We start from the raw sequence: 19,947 nt of genomic DNA on the forward strand, positions 1-19,947 counted from the left end.
AAAGGAAGAGCTTGAACTTGATCTCTGAAGATCTTTCAAGCACTAACATTAAATTTTTTTTTCTCTCTTTTGATCTCTTTTTCCTATTAATATATTTACTTGCAGGGGCACATAAACAGTAATTTTGCAAAACACTTCCTTTTTGTTTCCAAAAGACATTAATTAAACCCACATAAAGCAGCAGGTGTACAGTCATTTCTGTGCCTTTTAGTCTTCACTTGTTGAGAAAGCAAGCCTTTAGGTGAGCAATGATGCCCCCATTGGTGGGGCACGGGTGGGGGTTTGCAGTGACTTGGCATCTTCTGGCACATTTTTGCCTTAGACTAAGTTAAGGTGCTAAGCCTAAAACAATATTCCTTTGCAAGGTTTAGCATGGAAAGAATTATTGAAACCACAGGGTAGAAATTAATGATTAGCTTGAGGTGCTATTAGCATATCAGGAGAAAGGACTAAATGAGCTATGATCTGAATTAAAATATGTCATCCTGGAAATTGCAAGTGATAGGCTGGAGAAACAGTACTGGGTAATAGGGGAGAAGGAATGAGCTATTAGACTGAGAAGCAAGGAGACAAGCATTTAAATTAAGAGGACAGGACAATGAGACAGCGTGCGTTAACGTGCACACTCCCAGACTGAAAGACACTGTGGTTAGTCTTTGTAGACAGGAAGCGATCCATCAGCTGGGCTAGAATGCAGCTCTAAGGGGACCAGGCAAGGAAAAGGATGCAAAGTACTTTTCTGCTTGTATAAAGCAAGCAGATATAAATTCATCCCAAGCACTTCTCCCTTAAGCGACATCATTAAGTGCTGCCATGAGCAAAAGGCTCACTAATCAGAAAGTTACTTAGGAGGAAAAAAAAAAAAAACAGATTGAGGAGCTATAAAAAGCCTGATGAGTCAATGTTTAAGAAAAAATACAATGAAAAGTGAGTCACTTTGCACTGTTTTGGCAAAGGTGGGCATCAAAATACAATATTTATATTTGTAATTATATTTAAGAGGTAAGGGAGAGAGAGAGACAGGCTGAGAGAACAAGAGAGAGGAAACTAATAAAATCACATCCCCATTGGAATGAGCCGTCTGTTATAAATCTCTCCACGCTTGTGCTTACTGACAGATCACCTCATCAAGAGCTGGTTTCTTTGTTTGGTAAAGTCAGGTGTGAGTTTGCCATGTAGCATTGTTACTTTCAGCATGGTGTGCAAGCTTTGCTTCTAGAGTGTCGGTCCACCCAGTGTGTCTGGCTCGAGGAAATCTGAGTAGGGCAGAGACAGAAATATCATGAGCCTGTAGCAGCTGCACTACAAACAGGCCAGCAGAAGTGATTATAAGGTTGTTTTTTTTAATATTTTGTTTGATTGAGAATAATTAATGAAACTAGGTAAGACATTAGATTAGCCCCTTTGAACACCAGGAAGCATTTTTGCCCTGCTGTCAAACACAAAGCTATAGGCATGGATAAGGAACCATTATTTAAGAACCCATAAATTTCCAGGTTCAAAGTTCAGTGACTGATTTTGGCAAGCCCTATTTAATAAACACCAACCCTAAACCCAAAAAATCAGATTTGTAATCTCAGCATCTCTGTTTCCAGATAGTTGTTTTTTTAACTGAAGTTTATTTTTGCTGTGTGCTTAAAAGTTGAGAATAACAGTTTTATGTATAGCTTTTTATTGTAAGCAAAAAGGAATGAAAGCCTTCATAAAATTATCATGTTATGATTTTTTAAAGCAAGTTCTCATCTTGTCAATAGCATTTCCAAACCTTTTTTTTTTTCTTTAATTACCAGTTTCTTTTTTTTAAGTTTTATTTCTGGGGACTAGTGCTACATAGGTGAGGGGGATGCATTCTATTTCCTCACATGATAACAGTCTACTATGGAAGTCAGCATTTTACAGTGAATTAGCTGAGTGAGAAAATGCTGCAGTATCAATTCATATTACAAACCATGAGGAGGCTAAGGTGGCATTATCAGCTTTCTTACATGATAGAACAGTTCTTCACATAGAAGATGCTTGAGCTGGAATCAGAATGAGAAAGGTTTGCCAATTTGTTATCATCTGGGGCTGACATTAGCAGCTATATGGGCTTGTTAGTGGATAAGGGAACTGTTAATTTTTCTATATGGCTGGGGTTTAAGGAGTGAAGAAATAGTCAGTGAGTGGTAGGTAAGGGTTTAACCAATATTATAATAGTTGAACAACATCAAGATAAAATACTATTACCTGCCCTGCTGAATTCACCATCAGATTAATACTATGAGTTGGAGCTTTATTGTATCATAAGACTTTGTGACTTGCTTGTTCTGCCTGATTTGATCTTGGTGATCAATAATAATATACACTGCTGTCAAGCAAGTCAAATTTGTCATCACAGACTACTTTCATCTATTGATTTGCTTTTTACCAATTCAGCTAGTTCCACTGAATGATGCAGAAAGGGCAACAGAAGTAGATACTATTTCGTATTCAACAGAGATGTCTAGAAATGGTGTCAGTTTATAATTGGGCAAATCATAGTTCTTTCCTCCTTCCTGTTTTTAGAATTAACCAGTTTCTCAGCCTTTCAAATGCCTTCTTCATTAATTGGTGAAAATAATGATTCAGACAGATGGCTTCTTTAAGGGAAGTAGTTACTATTATATCCCTTGGGGAAGAGCCATCTGCTCCGATGTGGGTGGGGGGCTTCCAGATGTTGCCATTTCCCTATCACCTGTGGGGTCTTTGTAACCCACTATTTCAACTATGATACAGGACTCTTTAAGGAGTAACAGTGTTTACATGATCATTTCCATTAACACATGTAAAATATCTAGGAATAGCCAAGTGTATTGGATTGAGGCCAGAGTCCTTTCTCACATCTCTTCTGTCCCTTCTCCAGCTTCATATTTTAATTCAAAGTTTAAATCCTCCATTATTAAAACTATTGTAAAGGGGGGAAATCCTAATTAGAATGGGCAAAGTATCTTGATTGAGCAGATACTTTTCCAAAGAAGATATGCAAGTGGCTGATAACCACATGAAAAGTTACTCAGCATCACTAATAATTAGGGGCATGCAAATCAAAACCACAGTGAGATACTGTCTCACACCTACAAGGATGGCTAGTGTTAAAACAAATGAACAGAAAATAACAATTGTGGGATATTGGCAAGAAACACGCAGAAAATAACGAGTGTTAGATATTGGCAAAATTATATATCCAAAAGAAATAAAAGCAGGGTCTGCGATATCTGTACACACATGTTCATAGCAGCATTATTCACATTAGCTAAAAGGTAGAAGCAACTCAAGTGTCCCTATATGGGTGAACAGATAAACAAAATGTGGTATACATTCAATTAAATATTTAGCTTTAAAAAGGAAGGTAGTTCTGACACATGCTGTACCATGAATGAATTTTTAAAACATGCTAAGGGAGATAAGCCAATAATCAAAAGAAAAATATTGTATTATTCTAGGCACCTAGATTAATCAAATTAATAGAAAATATAATGATGGGTGCCAGAGGCTGGGAGCAGGGAAGGCTGGGAGTTATTGTTTAATGGATAGAGTTACAATTTGGGAAAATCAACAGTCCTGGAGATAGATGGTGACAACATTTGCATGATAATGAATGTATTTAGTGCCACTGAAGTGTACCCTTAAATATTTTAAATCGCAACTTTCATGTCATGTATATTTTGACATGATCACAATAACACTGTGGAATTAGTTTGTTTTTTTCTGTTTCAAAACTAGCAGCATGTGTTCTAACTTAGAGGTTGTGCTTCACTCTTCCTTCCCAGCTTGGGGAAATTGCAGAGAAAGCCCATAGCATCTCCTCTATTTTCTTAACCTTTCATCTTTTCTCTTTCTAAGAAATTGATAACTATGTTATTCTCCAATACAAGCAACATATCTAATTCTTATACCCGTAGACTAAATTTTCCCTCCTGGATCAAGGATGGCAACATGTTATAATAGCTGAACAAGAAAATAAGACATGAGAGCAGGCTACAAAGGAAGGACACTAATGGGGTCACAATGAACCTGAGATCACAAAAGTAAGCAAAGTTCAGGGAACATAAAATTGCAGTTTAGAGTATAGTGAGAGGTCTGTGTGGATACTCAAAAGCCAGAAATCTGCACAGCCTCAAGATCAAGATGAATGGCCCGGGCAAAGCAGTCGCTGGTCAAATTCCAAAGAACTCATAGAAAATTTGCACTGTGCTAACCCTGGAAAATGAGGGACACTGTGATAGGCTTTTCCACATAACGTAAAAGATCTCATCTGCTCTGTATTCTTACGCACCATCACCAGTGGCAACCTACACTAAAGGAGGCTAATAGAATGATAGTAAAATCTCTGGCAAAGTTACTTTTTCCCTATAGTATCATGCCAGAATGAATAACTAATAATGAGAAGTAACATTTACATAGCACTTGTCATGCTTCATATAACTAAACAGTGGTGGTTGTACATGGTCTGCACCAGGGTTGTAATCCTGTACTGGAAGGAAGGATCATGCCAATAACCTTGCTTTGTCTGGCACTGACGAGAGAGTACTTCTGATAATAACATCAAGAAAATCAAGTGCTTTAAGATACATGTATTCAGATATCTAAAAAGTAGCAGGTAAAAATAATAAAAATCTAGAAAGAGGGTCAATTTTTAACTATTGAGTTTACAAAAAAAAACTACAGACATTGATACAGAATTCTTTATAAAAGGAATAATCTAAGTTAAGGAAAAAAGCAATGCAAACAATGCAACACACATGGCTTACAATAGTTAAAAAAAAAGGGAATAAACTAAAATGCTCCAATGAGGAGAGGTAATTATCATTTTAAGTATATTGTACCAACATGAAAAAGCCATAAACAGTAATGTGCGAAAATGGAAAATAAAAATGATACACTAAGATCACAACCATGTTAAAATATATAACCATAAAACTTAAAATGATAACACATACGTTTTGGTACATTAAAATGGATGTGATTTTTCTCTTCTTTTAAACTTTATGTAATGATACAATGATAAGAAATCTATGGCTTTAAAGAGACATGAGATTAATAGCTCTTATTTGTAGTGTTTACATGACTTCAGTAATATCTTGAGAAATCTACAAGGTAAGTATTATTGCCACTAAAAAAGAAGGAGGAGAATTAGCGGTAGTAGTGATAATGGTGGTGGTGGTGGTAGTGGTAGTAATGGTAGTAGTGGTAGTAGTAGTGGTAGAGGTAGTAATGGTAGTGATAGTGGTAGTGGAAGTAATGTAGTAGTGATGGTAGTAGTACTGGTAGTGATAGTAGTGATGGTAGTAGTGATAGCAGTGGTAGTAATGGTAGTAATAGTAGTAGTGGTAGTGGTAATATTAGTACTGGTAGTGGTGACAGTAGTCATAGTAGCCATGGTAGTTGTGGTAGTAGTAGTACTGGCCATGGTGGTAGTCGTAACTTATGGTTAAACTGGTCACACAGTTACCAGGTAGAATATTCAGGACTTGACAGATGATTGGTCTGCCTCTGAAACTTACGGTCTTTAACGTATGCTCTCTCTGTGTTTGAACCCATGCTGAATCCGTGTAATTGTTGTGGAAAAACGTGTTACAACTCAGTTGTGACAGCAACCTGGATCCGGGCGAGAGACCAAGTAGCACTTAGAGAGTTGGAGAACTCAGGTTTATTACGCCAGTGGGCCAGAGGAGTTAACACTTCAAGCTCTGGACCCCATCTGTAGGTTTACACAAGCATTTTATAGGCTGCCAGTCTTACACTTTGCAACATCATATGCAAATAAAGTACAACAGAAGTTGACCAACCAGGAACAAGCTTTGTAGAAATAGACCAATCAGGAGTGAGCTCCATGCAAATGAAGTACTACAAATGGACCAATCAGAAGTGAGAAAAATAACCAATCAGAAGCGAGAGTAATAACCAATCAGGAGTGAAGGAAATAACCAATCAGAAGTGAGCTCAGGGAACCAATAGAAGTCTAGATGTAAGTTAGCCACTACAGAGGCAAAAAGTGAGATAGAGCCTCTGGGCCAGGGAACCAGTCGTTGCTGGGAGGAGAGCAGCAGCCCTGCCTAGGGGGTCCTGCTGCTCTTTTTATGGGGCTTCCCACCTCATTCTCCTCTTTTAATGCTCTCTTTAACATCTGTAGGGAGCATCAACCTTAGAGTGGTGTCCCTTATTCATCATTGGTTCTTCCTGGTCCAGGGGCCTGTACTGAGTAATTACTAGCTGTAGTCTCAGTGACTCTATTCGTGAGCTAATGAAATGGGTAATGAGATTAAGGATGCAGGGACCAAACAGCAGTGCTTGAAGGATCACAAGGAGGGGGCCTGCTAGGGGGAGGAGCCAGGAGGCCCAACTCCAGAGGTTATTCCATTGTGCCCAGGAGTTTGCTAATTCCTGGTTTTTGCGTTCAGCTTGATCTCATAATTTTTGGACCGTATTTCTGACAATTCCTGATTGATTTACATAGAAACAGCATTCTTCATTTAGGAAGAGACAGAGTCCCCCCTTTTTGGCAGTGAGCAAGTCTAAACGCCTCATGTTCTGTATGACTACTGCTGCTAGGAACCCCACCTTCCATTTCTGAGGAAGAATGATAAGTATACATACCCTTGAATGAAAAACCCTCAAACCTTCCCATTTTTTTCCTCACCCACTCTCCTTGTAGGCCTCATTTTCTTTCTCATGGAAACATGTGTATTTCCTGATAGAATTAAAGAGCAGCCTCCAAATCTAGTCTTTTTCTGTCAGTGAAATTTTAAAAGTTCGATGGAGAAGGTGTATTCCCTCAGACTCTGCCTTTTCTTCTCAAATGATTAAAAATTTTTTTTGATTTTGAAATGTTAGACTTACAAGCGGCAGAGATTCCTGTAGCTATCCCATCAGCTTCTGCAAAGGTAAGTATAGCATGGTAAAATTGTCAATACTAGCAAACCAACATTGTTATAATATTATTTATTAAACTGCAGACCATATTCAGATTTCACCAGTTTTTCCACTAATGTCCTCTTTTTGTTTCAGGATCCAGTTCTGGATCTGACATTGCACTTTTTTTTCCCTAAGTCTCTTTCAATTTGCAACAGTTCTTTAGTCTTTCCTTATTTTTTTTTTTTTATGATCTTGACACTTCTGAATAGTATAATTGATTAATTATATTCCAGAATGTCCTTCAATTTGAATTTTTCTGATGTTTCCTCATGATTGGTCTAAGGTTAAGAATATGTCCTTCTTCAACACTTGGTATCAAAAACAATGTCAATATATTTTACCGCTGATGCTAACTGTGATTACTTGGTTAAATAGTGTTTGCTGTGTTACTATCTTTCCATTTATAGTTAATAAATATCTTGGGGTAGATATTTTGAAAGTATGATAATATCTTGTTTCTTCTGAAAGTTTCACCTGCTACTCAGTAACCTCTGGTTGGCCTTGTCTAGAACAATAATGTCTGTGGTGTTTGCTTACTGCTGGTTTTCTACTGTAGTGTAATTGGAATCTGTAGCAAGTAAAGAGCACATACATGGCACAAGAAACAAGTTTTTTCCTTCCTCAGATCCTCAATATAACCTGGAGGATGTGAAAATATATCTCTTAATATTGTCTTTTCCCTTAATCAGTACTGGATTCCATGGAAAATTCTAATTACCTTCAGTTAATAATGGTGTGTCATTGTTCTCAGTCACCTAATTTACTTTGGAACTAGAGTAGAAAGAGTGAAAAATAAGATTCCACTGTACCATATGATGATATGAGTCTACTTCCTGCATAAATTCCAATGATAGGGGAAAACGTTGGCAGTATTCCTTTCAATATGAAAGATGTCAACAACCAAAGAAACCTCATTGACTTTATTAGGTATCCCCTAGTTTGTGCCTTTAATGAAACAGATTTGATGACATGTAAGAAAATATCTCTTCAGGTTCCATTTGTTTCAGTATTGTCTAGCCCTTCTGAGCCTAAGTTGTTTTTCAAAGGAATCATATAATAGACTGACATATCATATTTCCATAAAACTAAAGGAAAATTTTCCCTCAAGGAAAACGTGGAAAATTAAGTGACTCGAAGATCTCCCATCTTCCCATTCCATTCAGACAAGGGACTCAGAGAAGTGACTTAAGAAGCAGGCTTGGTTGTGCCTGTATGTGTATATGTGTCCAAGGACAAGTCTTCCTTTGATTTCAGTTTCTCTGAAACTAAAGACAGACAAGTGCTAAGATCTCACATTTCATGGAAAATTTAAAATACTATTTACTCAAACTGAATAGGCAGAGCGTAAATTAGACAGTTAAGTAACAGCATGGTTTTCCTGAATATACTTTTATGTATTTTATTTATGAATAATGCTACTTGTTATTCCACTTGCCTCCTTGTTGCAAATTAACTCTGACAAGTAAGACATAGTTTAAAAACATTAATCCTTATAGTGTATATATGAATAGGTTTATTTCTATCATTTGTATATTATTGAAATATGCAGTATTTTATAGATTATATCAAGACATGAAAAGAAACATGTTCATTATTTTCTCTTATATATAGAGTATTCATAATGAATGTTTTTCAACTTTAATTGCTAGAAGTTAAGGGTTTTGTTTTTTTATTATTTTTTACAGTTTTTAAAAATTGAATGAAAGAGTGTTTAAATTCTACAGTGCTTTACAATTTTCAAGAGTTTCACACACATGATTTCATATAATCCCATAATAATCCCTATTTTTTTATCCTCTTACTCCTATGTTGCCCCTTCCCCATTCCCTCTCCACACTGGTAACCACTAATTTGTTTTCTATATCTGTGAATCAGTTTTTTGTTTTGTTTTGTTTTGTTTTACTCACCAAAATAAAATTAAAACTTTTTCGATTCCACATGTAAGTGATATCATACAGTATTTGTCTTTCTCTGACTTGTTTCATTTAGCATAAGGCCCTCTAAACCTCTAATTTTGCAGATGGCAAAATTTCATTCTTTTTATGGCTGAGTAGTATTCCACTGTGTGTGTATCACACCTTCTTTAACCATTTATCTGTTGATGGACACTTAGGTTGCTTTCATACCTTGGCAATTGTAAATAACATGGCTGTGAACATTGGGGTGCATGTATCTTTTTGAATTTGTGTTTTTTTCAGATATATATCCAGGAGTGGGATTGCTGGATCATATGGTAAGTCTATTTTTAGTGTTTTGAGAAATCTCCATACTGTTTTCCACAGTGGCTGCACCACACTACATTCCCACCAACGGTGTACAAGGGTAACCTTTTCTTCATGTCCTCGCCAACATTTGTTATTTGTGTTCTTTCTGATGATAGACATTCAGACAGTGTGAACTGGTATCTCATTGTGGTTTGGATTTGCATTTCCATGATCATTAGCAATGTTGAGCATCTTTTCGTGTGTCTGTTGGCCATCTGCCTTTCCTCTTTGGAAAAATGGCTATTCGGTTCTTCTGCTAATTTACATGTTTGTCAGTTTACCTATACCAGTACAATCTTAGGCAAAACTGAATGGCAAGTAAATTTAGTCTTTGCTTTCACTGATTTTCCTTCTTTACTAAATTCTGCATACAAAAGTGTGAATCCGTTGAAAATAGGATCTTTGTCTTAGCCATTTCTGTATTTTCATTGCTTTAATAGTACTCTCACATTATAGACATTCAGAGTACATTTTGCTGAATTCAATGGAATTGATTGAAATGGAAGGGAATTCAAGATTATCTCTGGTTAAGAATGAGAGATCTGGATATGGAGATAGAGAATCTGAAGGTTAAATTATAGCTCTGTCACTCAGAAACTATGACATAGAGACATTTAGTTTCTTGGCTGATTTTTTAAAATTTCCTTATAGAGTTGCTGTGCAGATTAACTGATGAATGGCATCCTGAATTTCCACTCCTATGATAGAACACATCTCCATAATATGAAGAGGTGCCACTAGTGAGCCAAAAAATTAAAGAATTCCTGGGATATAGAAGGCAAATGAGATTAGATAGAAAGCAGAGTAAAAGAATCAGAGCCCCCACACATACAACACAAGGTGGAGCACATGTCAGCAAGAAGAAAAGAAATTTTCAGACATACCAAGTTCTAAGTAAAAAATACCCTTTTTCCTAAAAGCTCCATCTAATTTACTATCCCATGAACATTGTCTTTCTAAAGCGAGCCTCAGTTCTGACCAGAAGAAGGGCCCATGTGTAGGTATTAGGATTTGAGGGAAAAGTAAGCATAGCTGGGCTTTCTAAATAATGAAAAAGAGAACAAAAAGGTTCTACATATGAAATGATTTTACCTTCTTATTTTGGAGATTGGTGGGTGCCTAGTTTTTCTGCTACATAACATGCTAGAGCAAAACCTGTCAGTCGGCATGTATGGCAAACTTAACACAAACCAGTTTAATAAAGTCTGCTGTTTATGCTCGTCCAGGGGAGGGAAATATTGGGGAAACAGGCCTACATACCCGCAGAGAAAACACCTACCAGGTATCTATTAAGCAGCCTGATTTCCCACTTAAAAACACGACAAGCCATCCCAACCACCTGCAATTTAGGGAAAGAAAAAAAAAAAACTATTTGGATAAAAGAGCTAAATATGCAAATAGAGAAACAGACCCAGGGGACATAAAATAAAAATTTAAAAAAAACTCTAGTCATATTCTTAGAAAGATGTGAATAGTCATTATCTCTAGGAAATAAGTAGTAAAGAAGCACAACAAAAATGTATTGAGAATGTAAAATAAAATTACAAAATACAACTTTATTAGGATAGGTAAACAATAGGATGGATGCAGGTATCTACCTATTTAGTAATCACAGATTTTTTTGGGGGGGAGGAGGAAATCCTGAATCCAAGATAAGAAGACAATGGAAAATAGGAAAACATTAAGAGACGTGGAGTATTAATCCACATACTGGGAGGGCTGAAAGGAGAGAATGAAGCATTTATTAATGTGATGAGGGGCTGGTATAACTTAAGTGGTAGAGCACAATTTAGTTTACAAAAGGTCCTGGGTTCAATCCCAGAACCTCCTCTAAAAATGAATAAACAAATCTAACTACGTCCCCCACCAGTAAAAATAAATCAATAAAAATATATAAAAGAAATTTTAAAAAATTTTAAAACATTATGCTAGAGGAGAATTTTTCTGATCTAAAACATCTTAGTAATTTTAGGCTTTCAAAATGAAAACGAGTTTGCTTCATTATAAACAGAAGGAATGTTAAATAATAGGTACCTATATATTTCACAACTCCATTGATGATGATATTACCTTCAGGAAGATGAAATTGGTTACCTACAAATGAATGCAAGCCATTGGCATAACTTCTATCAGTAATATAAGACGATACAAAATAATGTTAAATTTCCATTAAAATTCTGAGAAAATTAATTCATTCTGAGAATTCTATATCTAGCCAAACCAACAATCAGAAATTGTATATACACAGGCACACATGTGTGCTCAGATAAGTGAATCCATACATATTGTCTGTATTTGAAAAAATTGCAGAAGATCATATGGTGAACAACTGGAAAAGCAAAAGAAAGAAAAAGGTTGACCTGAAATATTACAGGAAAAAATTAGAGTTGAGTCTGGCTCATGAGACAGCAATAAATCATGGAAGGGATTACAGGAAATTTCATTTCACCTTAAAGATTAGAAAATTATCCTTCAAACAGCATATGTTTACTTACTTTTCTAAAGATAAAAGCACACTGCTTATTCTGCATTTCTATTTACATGATGCGTTAAAACTGTCTTATAAACTCGATGTCTGTATGAAACATTGCCAGCAATCTGGATTATGTATAAATTCTGTAACTGTTTCAAATTTACTTGTTAATTCTGCCTGTTTAGTTACTTCAGAACAATTAAGTTTGCAACAGTGAAACCCTACCCTCCATAAGCATTCTCCCCAACACCCCCTAAAATGTGACATTGTTCTTTCTGGAGAACAGATCTGTCAGCATTTTCACAGTGTAAGTGTTTTTCAGTCAAATCAGATGAGATTAAAGAAGTGGTTTCTTTTGAATTCAGTGAAAAGAAAAAAAATATAATTACAGTCAATAAAGTACCTGTTATTATGAAAAGTAAAAGCTAAAGCCATCCATGCTCCATATAAAAAGAAAAATATAAAATAATGAAAGTGAATAAAAATTCCTTGTCGTACAAAGAAGCACCCCAAATTTCATGGGAATAATTTAGATCAAAAGTGAAAAGGAACATTTGTAACATATATATGTCAGGTTTCAATTTAGGATTATATATATATAAACATTAATTTACAATTTCATAAATCTTGATTTTTTTTGGATTCCAACAACTATTATAGAGAAGATATTTCAAAGGAGACACCATATTGACTCCTAAATCTTCATTAGCACATTTCAATTGCCATACTTAAGCCTTTAATTCCTCTCATTGTTGTCCCAAATACTATACTGGGTGATAGTTATAAATGTTGTATTATCTTTCTCGTTGCTATAAAAATTATACAAAATTCATGGTTTAAAAAATGCGAATTTATTATCCTACAGTTCTGTAGGTGAGAAATTCTACATGGGTGTCAGTGGGCTAAAATCAGTGTGGGAGACAAAATTTAAAAAAAAATAAAAAATTTAAAAAAAAATCAGTGTGGGAGGAAGGCTGTGTTTCTTCCTAGAGGCACTAGCAAAGAATCCATTTTCTTCTCTTTCTTAGCTTCCAGTGGCCACATACATTCCCTGGCTCTGTGCCCATTTCCTTCCTGGCCTTGCATCTCTCTACCATTCTTTTGACATCGACTCTCTCTCTGAGCCTGACCTCAGCCAGCAAAGTTTCTTTTATGGAATGATATGATTAGATTGGACCTCTTTAGATAATCTAATCTAGGATACTCTCCCATCTCAAGATCCTTAACCTTAATTATATCTGCAGAATCCATTTATCCATGTGAGATAACATGATAACACATTCCAGTGATAAGAATGTGGACGTATGTAGGGGGTCATTATTCTGTTTACATTACATGTTTATATTCCCATATAAAAAGTATATTCAACCCATCACAACAGTATAAAAAGTCTCAAGACTTTAAGTCTCATCTAAATCTCATTAGCCCAAAAGCCTAAAATCTCATCGTCTAAATCATCTAAATGAGACATGGGAGCTTCCCTGGTAACAATCCCTGCTGGGCATCCTCTCCATCTATGGACACATGGAACTTGAGAAACAAGTTACCTGTTCCTAAAGCACTATGGTGAGACAGGCACAGGACAACAGTTCCCAGAATTCGGGCTCAAGGTAGTCAAAGATGGAAGGAGGACAAGTTACGGGTCCCAGGCAAATTCAAAGTCTAGGCAGGGAAGCTCTGTTTTAAGCGCTGGGAGTAACCCTAAGGGGCTCAGTTATCTGGGCTCGTAGCTCCGCCCTGGTCAGCAGCCTCCATTTTTAATAAATGGTGGTGCATGCTTTGCAGCTAGATAGTTGTAGCGGCCTGTTTCCTGCCTGTAGAAATGGGTGGTTCCGCCAGCCTTCGTTAATTTTTTACTCTCCCTACCCCTTTCATTCCCAGCTAGCAGTGTTTCTGTTGTCTGGAATTCTGGAGACTCTTGGGGCTCTCCCGTGTATGTCATGGTGTCCCCTCCATTGGACAAGATCTTTCCTAGAGTACCCAGTTTCTGTGTTTGGTTTTTGTTGGGATGGCTGAGAGCTCATGCCGTATGGTTTCCCAAGATGCCAGTTAGATTAAAGTGACCTGTTAGAATTTAATCTCCTCCAAGAGCCATATGTGCAAAGGAACATTATGATCTTTTGATTCTTCTGAGGTATTAGCAAAAAGGAGTGTAGCCTCATACTTGACTTTTCCTCTAGATCATGATTTCCAGGTGGTGAACCTCTCCATTATAGTGATTTTTTTCCCCCACAATCTGAATAGGCTGACAACTTGCAAAATCATGCAGTACTGGGGTGTTTTTTGCTTTTTTTTTTTTTAACTCACTTTTGTGTTGTTTTAACAGTTCTTCCATTGTTAATCTCCTTCCTCTAACATTTTACTATAAGCAGCAAGAAGAAACCAGGCTGCACCTTCAACACTCTGCTTAGACGTCTCCCCAGGAAATGTACAGCTTTGTCCTTCACCAGTTCTGCTGTCCACGTAACTGAAGGACACGGTTCTGCTGCGCATTCCACCGCTATGCAGCAACGATGTTATTTCCTCTCATTTCCAATAACGTGTTCTTCATTTCCTTCTCAGCTTTTACCAGCTGTTCTTTTAAAGTCCATATTTTCCTAACAGTCTGTTCACAGTGATATTGGATTCTGTGAGATGATTTATGTTTTCTCAGTCCTGCTCCACGCTTCTTTCTGAGTCCTTATGAAGAATAGTTCCCATCAATATTTCGACTAACAATTTCCCCAAAGACATCTAGTTGTTTCTTTTTTTTTTTTAGCATGATCTACAAAATTCTTCCTGTCTCTGCCTGTTGCCCAATTCCAAAGCCATTTATACATTTTTAGATATTTGTTATAGCAGCACGTCACCCCTGATACCAAATATAGATTAGTTTACTATTGGTGCTGTAAGAAATAGTCCAAAGAAGTATTTTAAACAATGCAAATATATTATCTTATAGATCTGTAAGTTTGAATTGAAGAAAAAAAAAGCCTTATTGGGCTAAAATTAAGATACCAATAGTCTGTCTTTATATTTTGGGGTTTTTTTTGTGTGTGTTTTGTTGTCGTCATTTTGTGTGGAGTCTCTAGGGCAGAATGTTTCCTTGCCTTTCCCAGCTTTTAATGGTAACCATATTTCTTGGCTTTTGCCCCTGTTCCTTTACGTTCAATCCAGTGATACTGCATCACTTTCACCATTCTCACAACTCCTTTTCTGATGACAGTTAGGAAAGGCTTTCTGCATTTAAGGATGTCTATGATTAGACTGGGCTCCCTGGGTATCCAGCACGGTCTCCCCATTTCAAGATCCTTAACATTAATCACACTGGCAAAGTCCCTTTTGTCATGTAAGATAATGTACTCATTGGCTGTGGAGATTATGATGCAGACAACTTTGGGAGCCATTTTTCTTCCTACTTGGCCTCATCCAAACAGACTCAGCCACTGTCCAGTGTATCCCCTTTCCTTTTCCCTTCTTTGAGTACTTTCTGTCCCACATCTGTGTGTTTTTAACCTTTTGAATGAGTGTGACCATTTGCCTCATCATTTGATCAGTGTTGCTTGCTCAAGGAGCCCTTGGTGTCTGACAGTCGATGTGGACTCAGATTATTGTAGGCCTCCTTGAAGCTTGGGTTCCCCAGAAAACAGAGTGTGAGGTGGAGCATATATTTTAGGGACTTGGTAAGAGAGGACTTTGGAGATCATCATCACTGTAGAAGAGGAAGGACAAAGCAGCAGGGTTGGGCAGAGGGAAAGCTCTGGATGCAAGGTTGTCTCAAAGAACACCTCAGGTGACCAGACATTAAGGAAGGAATTTCTGAGGCCAGATGGACCCCTTACATTAGTCCGTGTTACAGTGAGAGAACCAGGTCTTTATGCTATGGAAGCTACCAGCCAACGAACGTAGGCTGCCCACAGAGAGAGATGTAAGGCAGTCCCTCCAACCCAGGACAGCTTCCAGGGAGGGCTGGCAGTTGAGAGCCATCAGCCAGCAACAGCCACAGCAGATGGGGAAGCAGCTCTTCAGTCTTGAAGGGGCATCTGGAAAGCACATCACAGCATCCGCTACTCCTGCAGATTCTGATTTCTTAACTTAGATCTGATCTTTGCTAAAATATGTGTGTTATCTGTTTCTCTGTTGATGGTGTCTGCCCAAGGCACACATTCTGCCATCACCCAAAACTGGCATAAAAACTGAACATTTGCCTGTTTGTTTATATATACCTTTTCCAACTCCATTCAGTTCCTCCTGCTGCTAAATCATTCCTTTCTCATTTGAGGCCCCAGTGTACTAGAATAAATTGGGTGGAACTAAAGAATGTAATATCCCTTTTGCACGGCTGGTTGTTTTCCACAATAATTTAACTTCCAGTTTAGTCTATAGAATTGGATAGTGTGAAGGTGTAAAATACTGGCTTCTCTTTTACCTAAGTTACCTGCAGATGAGAACTAGAATTGAGAATTCCTGCTCCCTCCTTCAGTATTCTGTGCAGTGTGACACGGGTGGACTTGGAGTCAGAGCTGTGATAAACTTCAAGACCCACCACTTACTGGCTTTGTGACCTACGGCAAACAAAAACAAAAACAAAAACCTTCACTACATTGATCCTTGGTTTCCTCATTTGCAAATTTTAAATAATATTATCCACATCAGAGTGTTGCCTATGTGCTGAACATACTGATATAAAACCTCTAGCATGGTAGGTGGTGTAAATTATTGTTCAGAATGCATTTGCTTCTTCTTTTAGCTGATTTTTAGATCTTTAATAAAATAACCTTTCATCTCTTCCCCTCACCTGCAACTTTCCACAGGCCACCATCCTCATTATGTACTTAGTATATTGTATGTCTATTATCACAAGCCTAGAAATATAGTATTTAGATAAATTGAATTCATGACATGCTGTTGTTTTATGAAGATGTAAACTCTTTTAGGCAAACTGAAATGTAGAATAAGCTTTATTCACACCTTTATAAGTGTAAATATACTTTCATTTTTAGGAACATAAATAAATTTTGTATGTAACCTGATTAGAACTTAAATTTAAGTTGGGAACACAGAAGCAATTATTTTTGGTATATCTATTTGTGGAATAGAGAGATATATAATCTTATTTGTTAATTTCAAATTTCAAAGTGTACCTGTTCTAAAGCTATGTCTATAATAATTAAATTTTTTTCTAGGATACGTTTGTCTCTGGAGCATTTTGAAAAACATATTTTCATAAACAGATGAACGCCAAAATACGTTTCCCAAGAAAATGTGCATAGAGAGAATTTGGAAGACCATTTTTTGGGGCACGTGAAACAAGGGAAGTAGAAACATAAATTATCATACTGCAGCTATCAAAATTTTACATACCCGTCCATAGTATAAATACGGTTTAACAACTTTGGACATGCACACTCTTGTGTGCCAAAGGGAATAAAACGTTCATGAGACAACATCTTACACTATATATCTACTTTTAGTTCTGCACTCTGATTTTTACTGTTTTGTTCTATCCTATCCTATTTTATTTAAAAAATTGTTGCCTCACCCCTAACTTGCTCTCATGACCCACTATTCCATCATAATCCGTAAGTAGGTCAAGTCACAGTTTGAAAAATACTGCTGTAAGGCTCCTAGGTTTCCATATTAAAAAGTAATGCTTGGAGGTTTAGGTAAAAATACATCCAGAAGCTTCTGTGAAAGAAAGAATTAGATAGATCTTGGTTGTGTTCAGTTTATGATTCCTAAAAAACATGGGGGAAAAGTAGAAACCATCACCATTAAACAGAAGTCAATCAGACAGTCCATTGACATGTCTGTCTGTCTGTCTATATGGAGAGAATTATATTTACCAAGTTTGAGAAATTTCTGAAAGCATTTTGGGATATGGTGTATTAAAAAAACCCAAGGGATACATATTTCTGAAGTAGAAGGTCATCTGAGTTCAGTTGCTGAGCTATTCTGTTAGCATATATTTATTTTGAGGGCTTAAATTATCTTCTCAGGCTTAGAAAGAATTAAAAGACATGTATGAATTAAAACCAATTTATTTGTACCAGTAGTTTCTTAATTTTATGTTTCAAAACACAGCAGTTTCATTCCCTTGCTTCATAACAGAAGGAATGAAAGGTGTGTAAGAGGCAGAGTCAGCATTCCTCTTGCTGCCGGGCATCAGGACATCTGTGTGTCACAGAACTGCTGATGGCATTTCTAGCTCACACCTGAAAGAGGTTGCAGATATGGGTCCTTGGGAAGTGACTTTATATAACCCAGTGCAGGGGCACTGCTAGTGTCATAATTAAATCTCAAGCCATAAGATTCAAAACAAGGCTAATACCACTCACCTTTCACGTGTCTTCCTCTCCGTTAGACTCCAGGTGTAAGCAGCACGTTAACTAAGGCTCAACTGTGTTACTTCTGTGTTCTAACACCGTGTTCTATTTTAAGCAGAAATGTACAATGTATTTTTTTCTAAATTAATATGCACACTTAGAAAGGGCTAGCACATCAATGGATATATAATTCAGATCAATAATTACATAAATATTCCAAATGTAGAGAGTTTTATCAGTTCTGGAATGACCATTTAAAAAGCTCAGTAATTAATGACTTTGTAGGGGCAAGTTCCAAGCAGAACCGTCACTCAGAGTTACCCATTTCTCTCAGAGCATCCACTTGTGTTTTGCCCCCTGTAAACTGTTACTAGAAAAGTTACTTAATAGATTATATTTATCTCAGTTGTGAGGGATTGATGCCATGTTAATGTTTGCTCCACCTTTTAGAGGTTTATAGATTTAAAAAAAAGTATATCCGAATACAGCAACTTTAAATATGCATACTTTGTCTCTATTATTACTGTGGCATGTTCACTCACTATGAGTTTGCAATCCTACCTCTTGCAATATATCATGGTCCATTCTAAGTAGTAGTAGTTCTTCTTCTTCCTCTCCTTCCTCCCCTTCCTCTCCCTTCTCTTCTTCTTCATCATCATCATCATCAAGCATCTGCATAACAGCCCTAGAAGGTCAGCACTGTGATTATTAGTCACCTGTCCGATGTCATATGGCAATTAAACAGCCAAGCCTGATGCAGCGTGTGGCAGTTTTTACCAGCAGGCAGTCTTAGACATAAATCGGCATCAGTTTTAGCAGCTGAACATTCCTAGCTCTGACGTGTCAGTCTGTGGAATTCGTCCTTTCTCAGAAACACAGACACCAACCAAAAAATAATTATAACTTTTTTTGTATGTTGTGGCATAGACAATCAAAACCACTGTTGGTTAAGGATATCAGTGGCCCAGTTTTTATCAAAGGTGAGTCTTTCAGGGCTTGAGATATCTCTTTAGGAGTATCTGAGTCCATGCAAGTAATGAAGATAAATATTTGTAGTGAGTGACCCATTTGCTGAATAACAAGATATGAGTGTGGACATATCCAGATTTGACCACATACAGGATGGGAATGTGGCGCATTTGATCGTGCCCTGTCCTGGCCACAGCTGGTGGAATTATAGCAAGTTTTTTTCCCCTCTTCACTATTCATCTACTACTCCAAACACTCCACTTTTCTAATTTTTCTAAGGAAAATAATGTGGCTGAAGTTATTCTGCAGGATCCTTGTGAAGCCGTTCACAACTCCATGAATTCTCTTCCAAGAGGTAACAAAATTCCCAAGGAATGTGGTTCATCTGGTTGCTAGGAACAGTCATCATTCTCATGGTACATGCAACAAAACGTATGGCAGAAAATACTTTAAACCAGGAACTCCAAAAATAAGAGCCTGGTCAAATAAAAGCCTGAAACGTGTTGCATGCTAAAACTCCTTCTGAGTAATAATAATTTTCAAAGATTCTAAAAACTTCTGCAATCAATATAACTAATTAATTCAGCAAATCTGGAAATATTTGATTATAAAATCTCCCTCTATGTTTGGTAATAGCTCAATTAATATCGTATACATATTACTTAAAACTAGAAATGTAATCATTAATGTTTGAAGCATCTGTGATTTTTAGTAAGTTTAACATCCTTGTTAAGTAAAGATTTTCACACAGTTACTTGATAGTGATGATTAAACAGGAGCACCTCTGCAAAGTGCTTGACAGGAAGTCCTTCATGCCAAAGCGGGTGGCCTACAGATACTATTTTGGACCTGAAGTCAGATGGCTTGATATCATCATCTTCTCTAATTACTAGGTGTACTAACTTAGGGTTTGGAATATAGCATCATTAAGGGTAAGTTTCCTTTTCTGAAACTGTGGTTATTAACAGCACCTATCTCAGAGAATTATCGTGAATATCTAATG

At 36.9% G+C, this 19,947-nt stretch overlaps 2 long non-coding RNA genes across 3 annotated transcripts in view; one reads left to right on the forward strand and one right to left on the reverse strand.

The window, feature by feature from the left end:
- The window catches only part of LOC141577569 (uncharacterized), a 552,790-nt gene that overhangs the window by 520,490 nt on the left and 12,353 nt on the right, over window positions 1-19,947 (forward strand). The window contains exon 4 of one of the 2 annotated variants that reach the window (XR_012506834.1): window positions 9,132-9,166. The exons of the other annotated variant lie outside the window; for it this stretch is intronic. This is a non-coding gene — a long non-coding RNA (uncharacterized LOC141577569). The remainder of the gene's footprint in view (window positions 1-9,131; window positions 9,167-19,947) is intronic. 2 annotated transcript variants of the gene reach the window in all.
- On the reverse strand, window positions 9,748-19,007 carry LOC141577568 (uncharacterized). Its single transcript, XR_012506833.1, has 3 exons — window positions 18,537-19,007; window positions 17,988-18,080; window positions 9,748-16,214 (listed from the first exon to the last, which is right to left on the reverse strand). It is a non-coding gene; the product is annotated as an uncharacterized LOC141577568 (long non-coding RNA).

The sequence above is a fragment of the Camelus bactrianus genome, chromosome 4 (assembly GCF_048773025.1).
Source record: "Camelus bactrianus isolate YW-2024 breed Bactrian camel chromosome 4, ASM4877302v1, whole genome shotgun sequence".
Lineage (NCBI taxonomy): Eukaryota > Metazoa > Chordata > Mammalia > Artiodactyla > Camelidae > Camelus > Camelus bactrianus.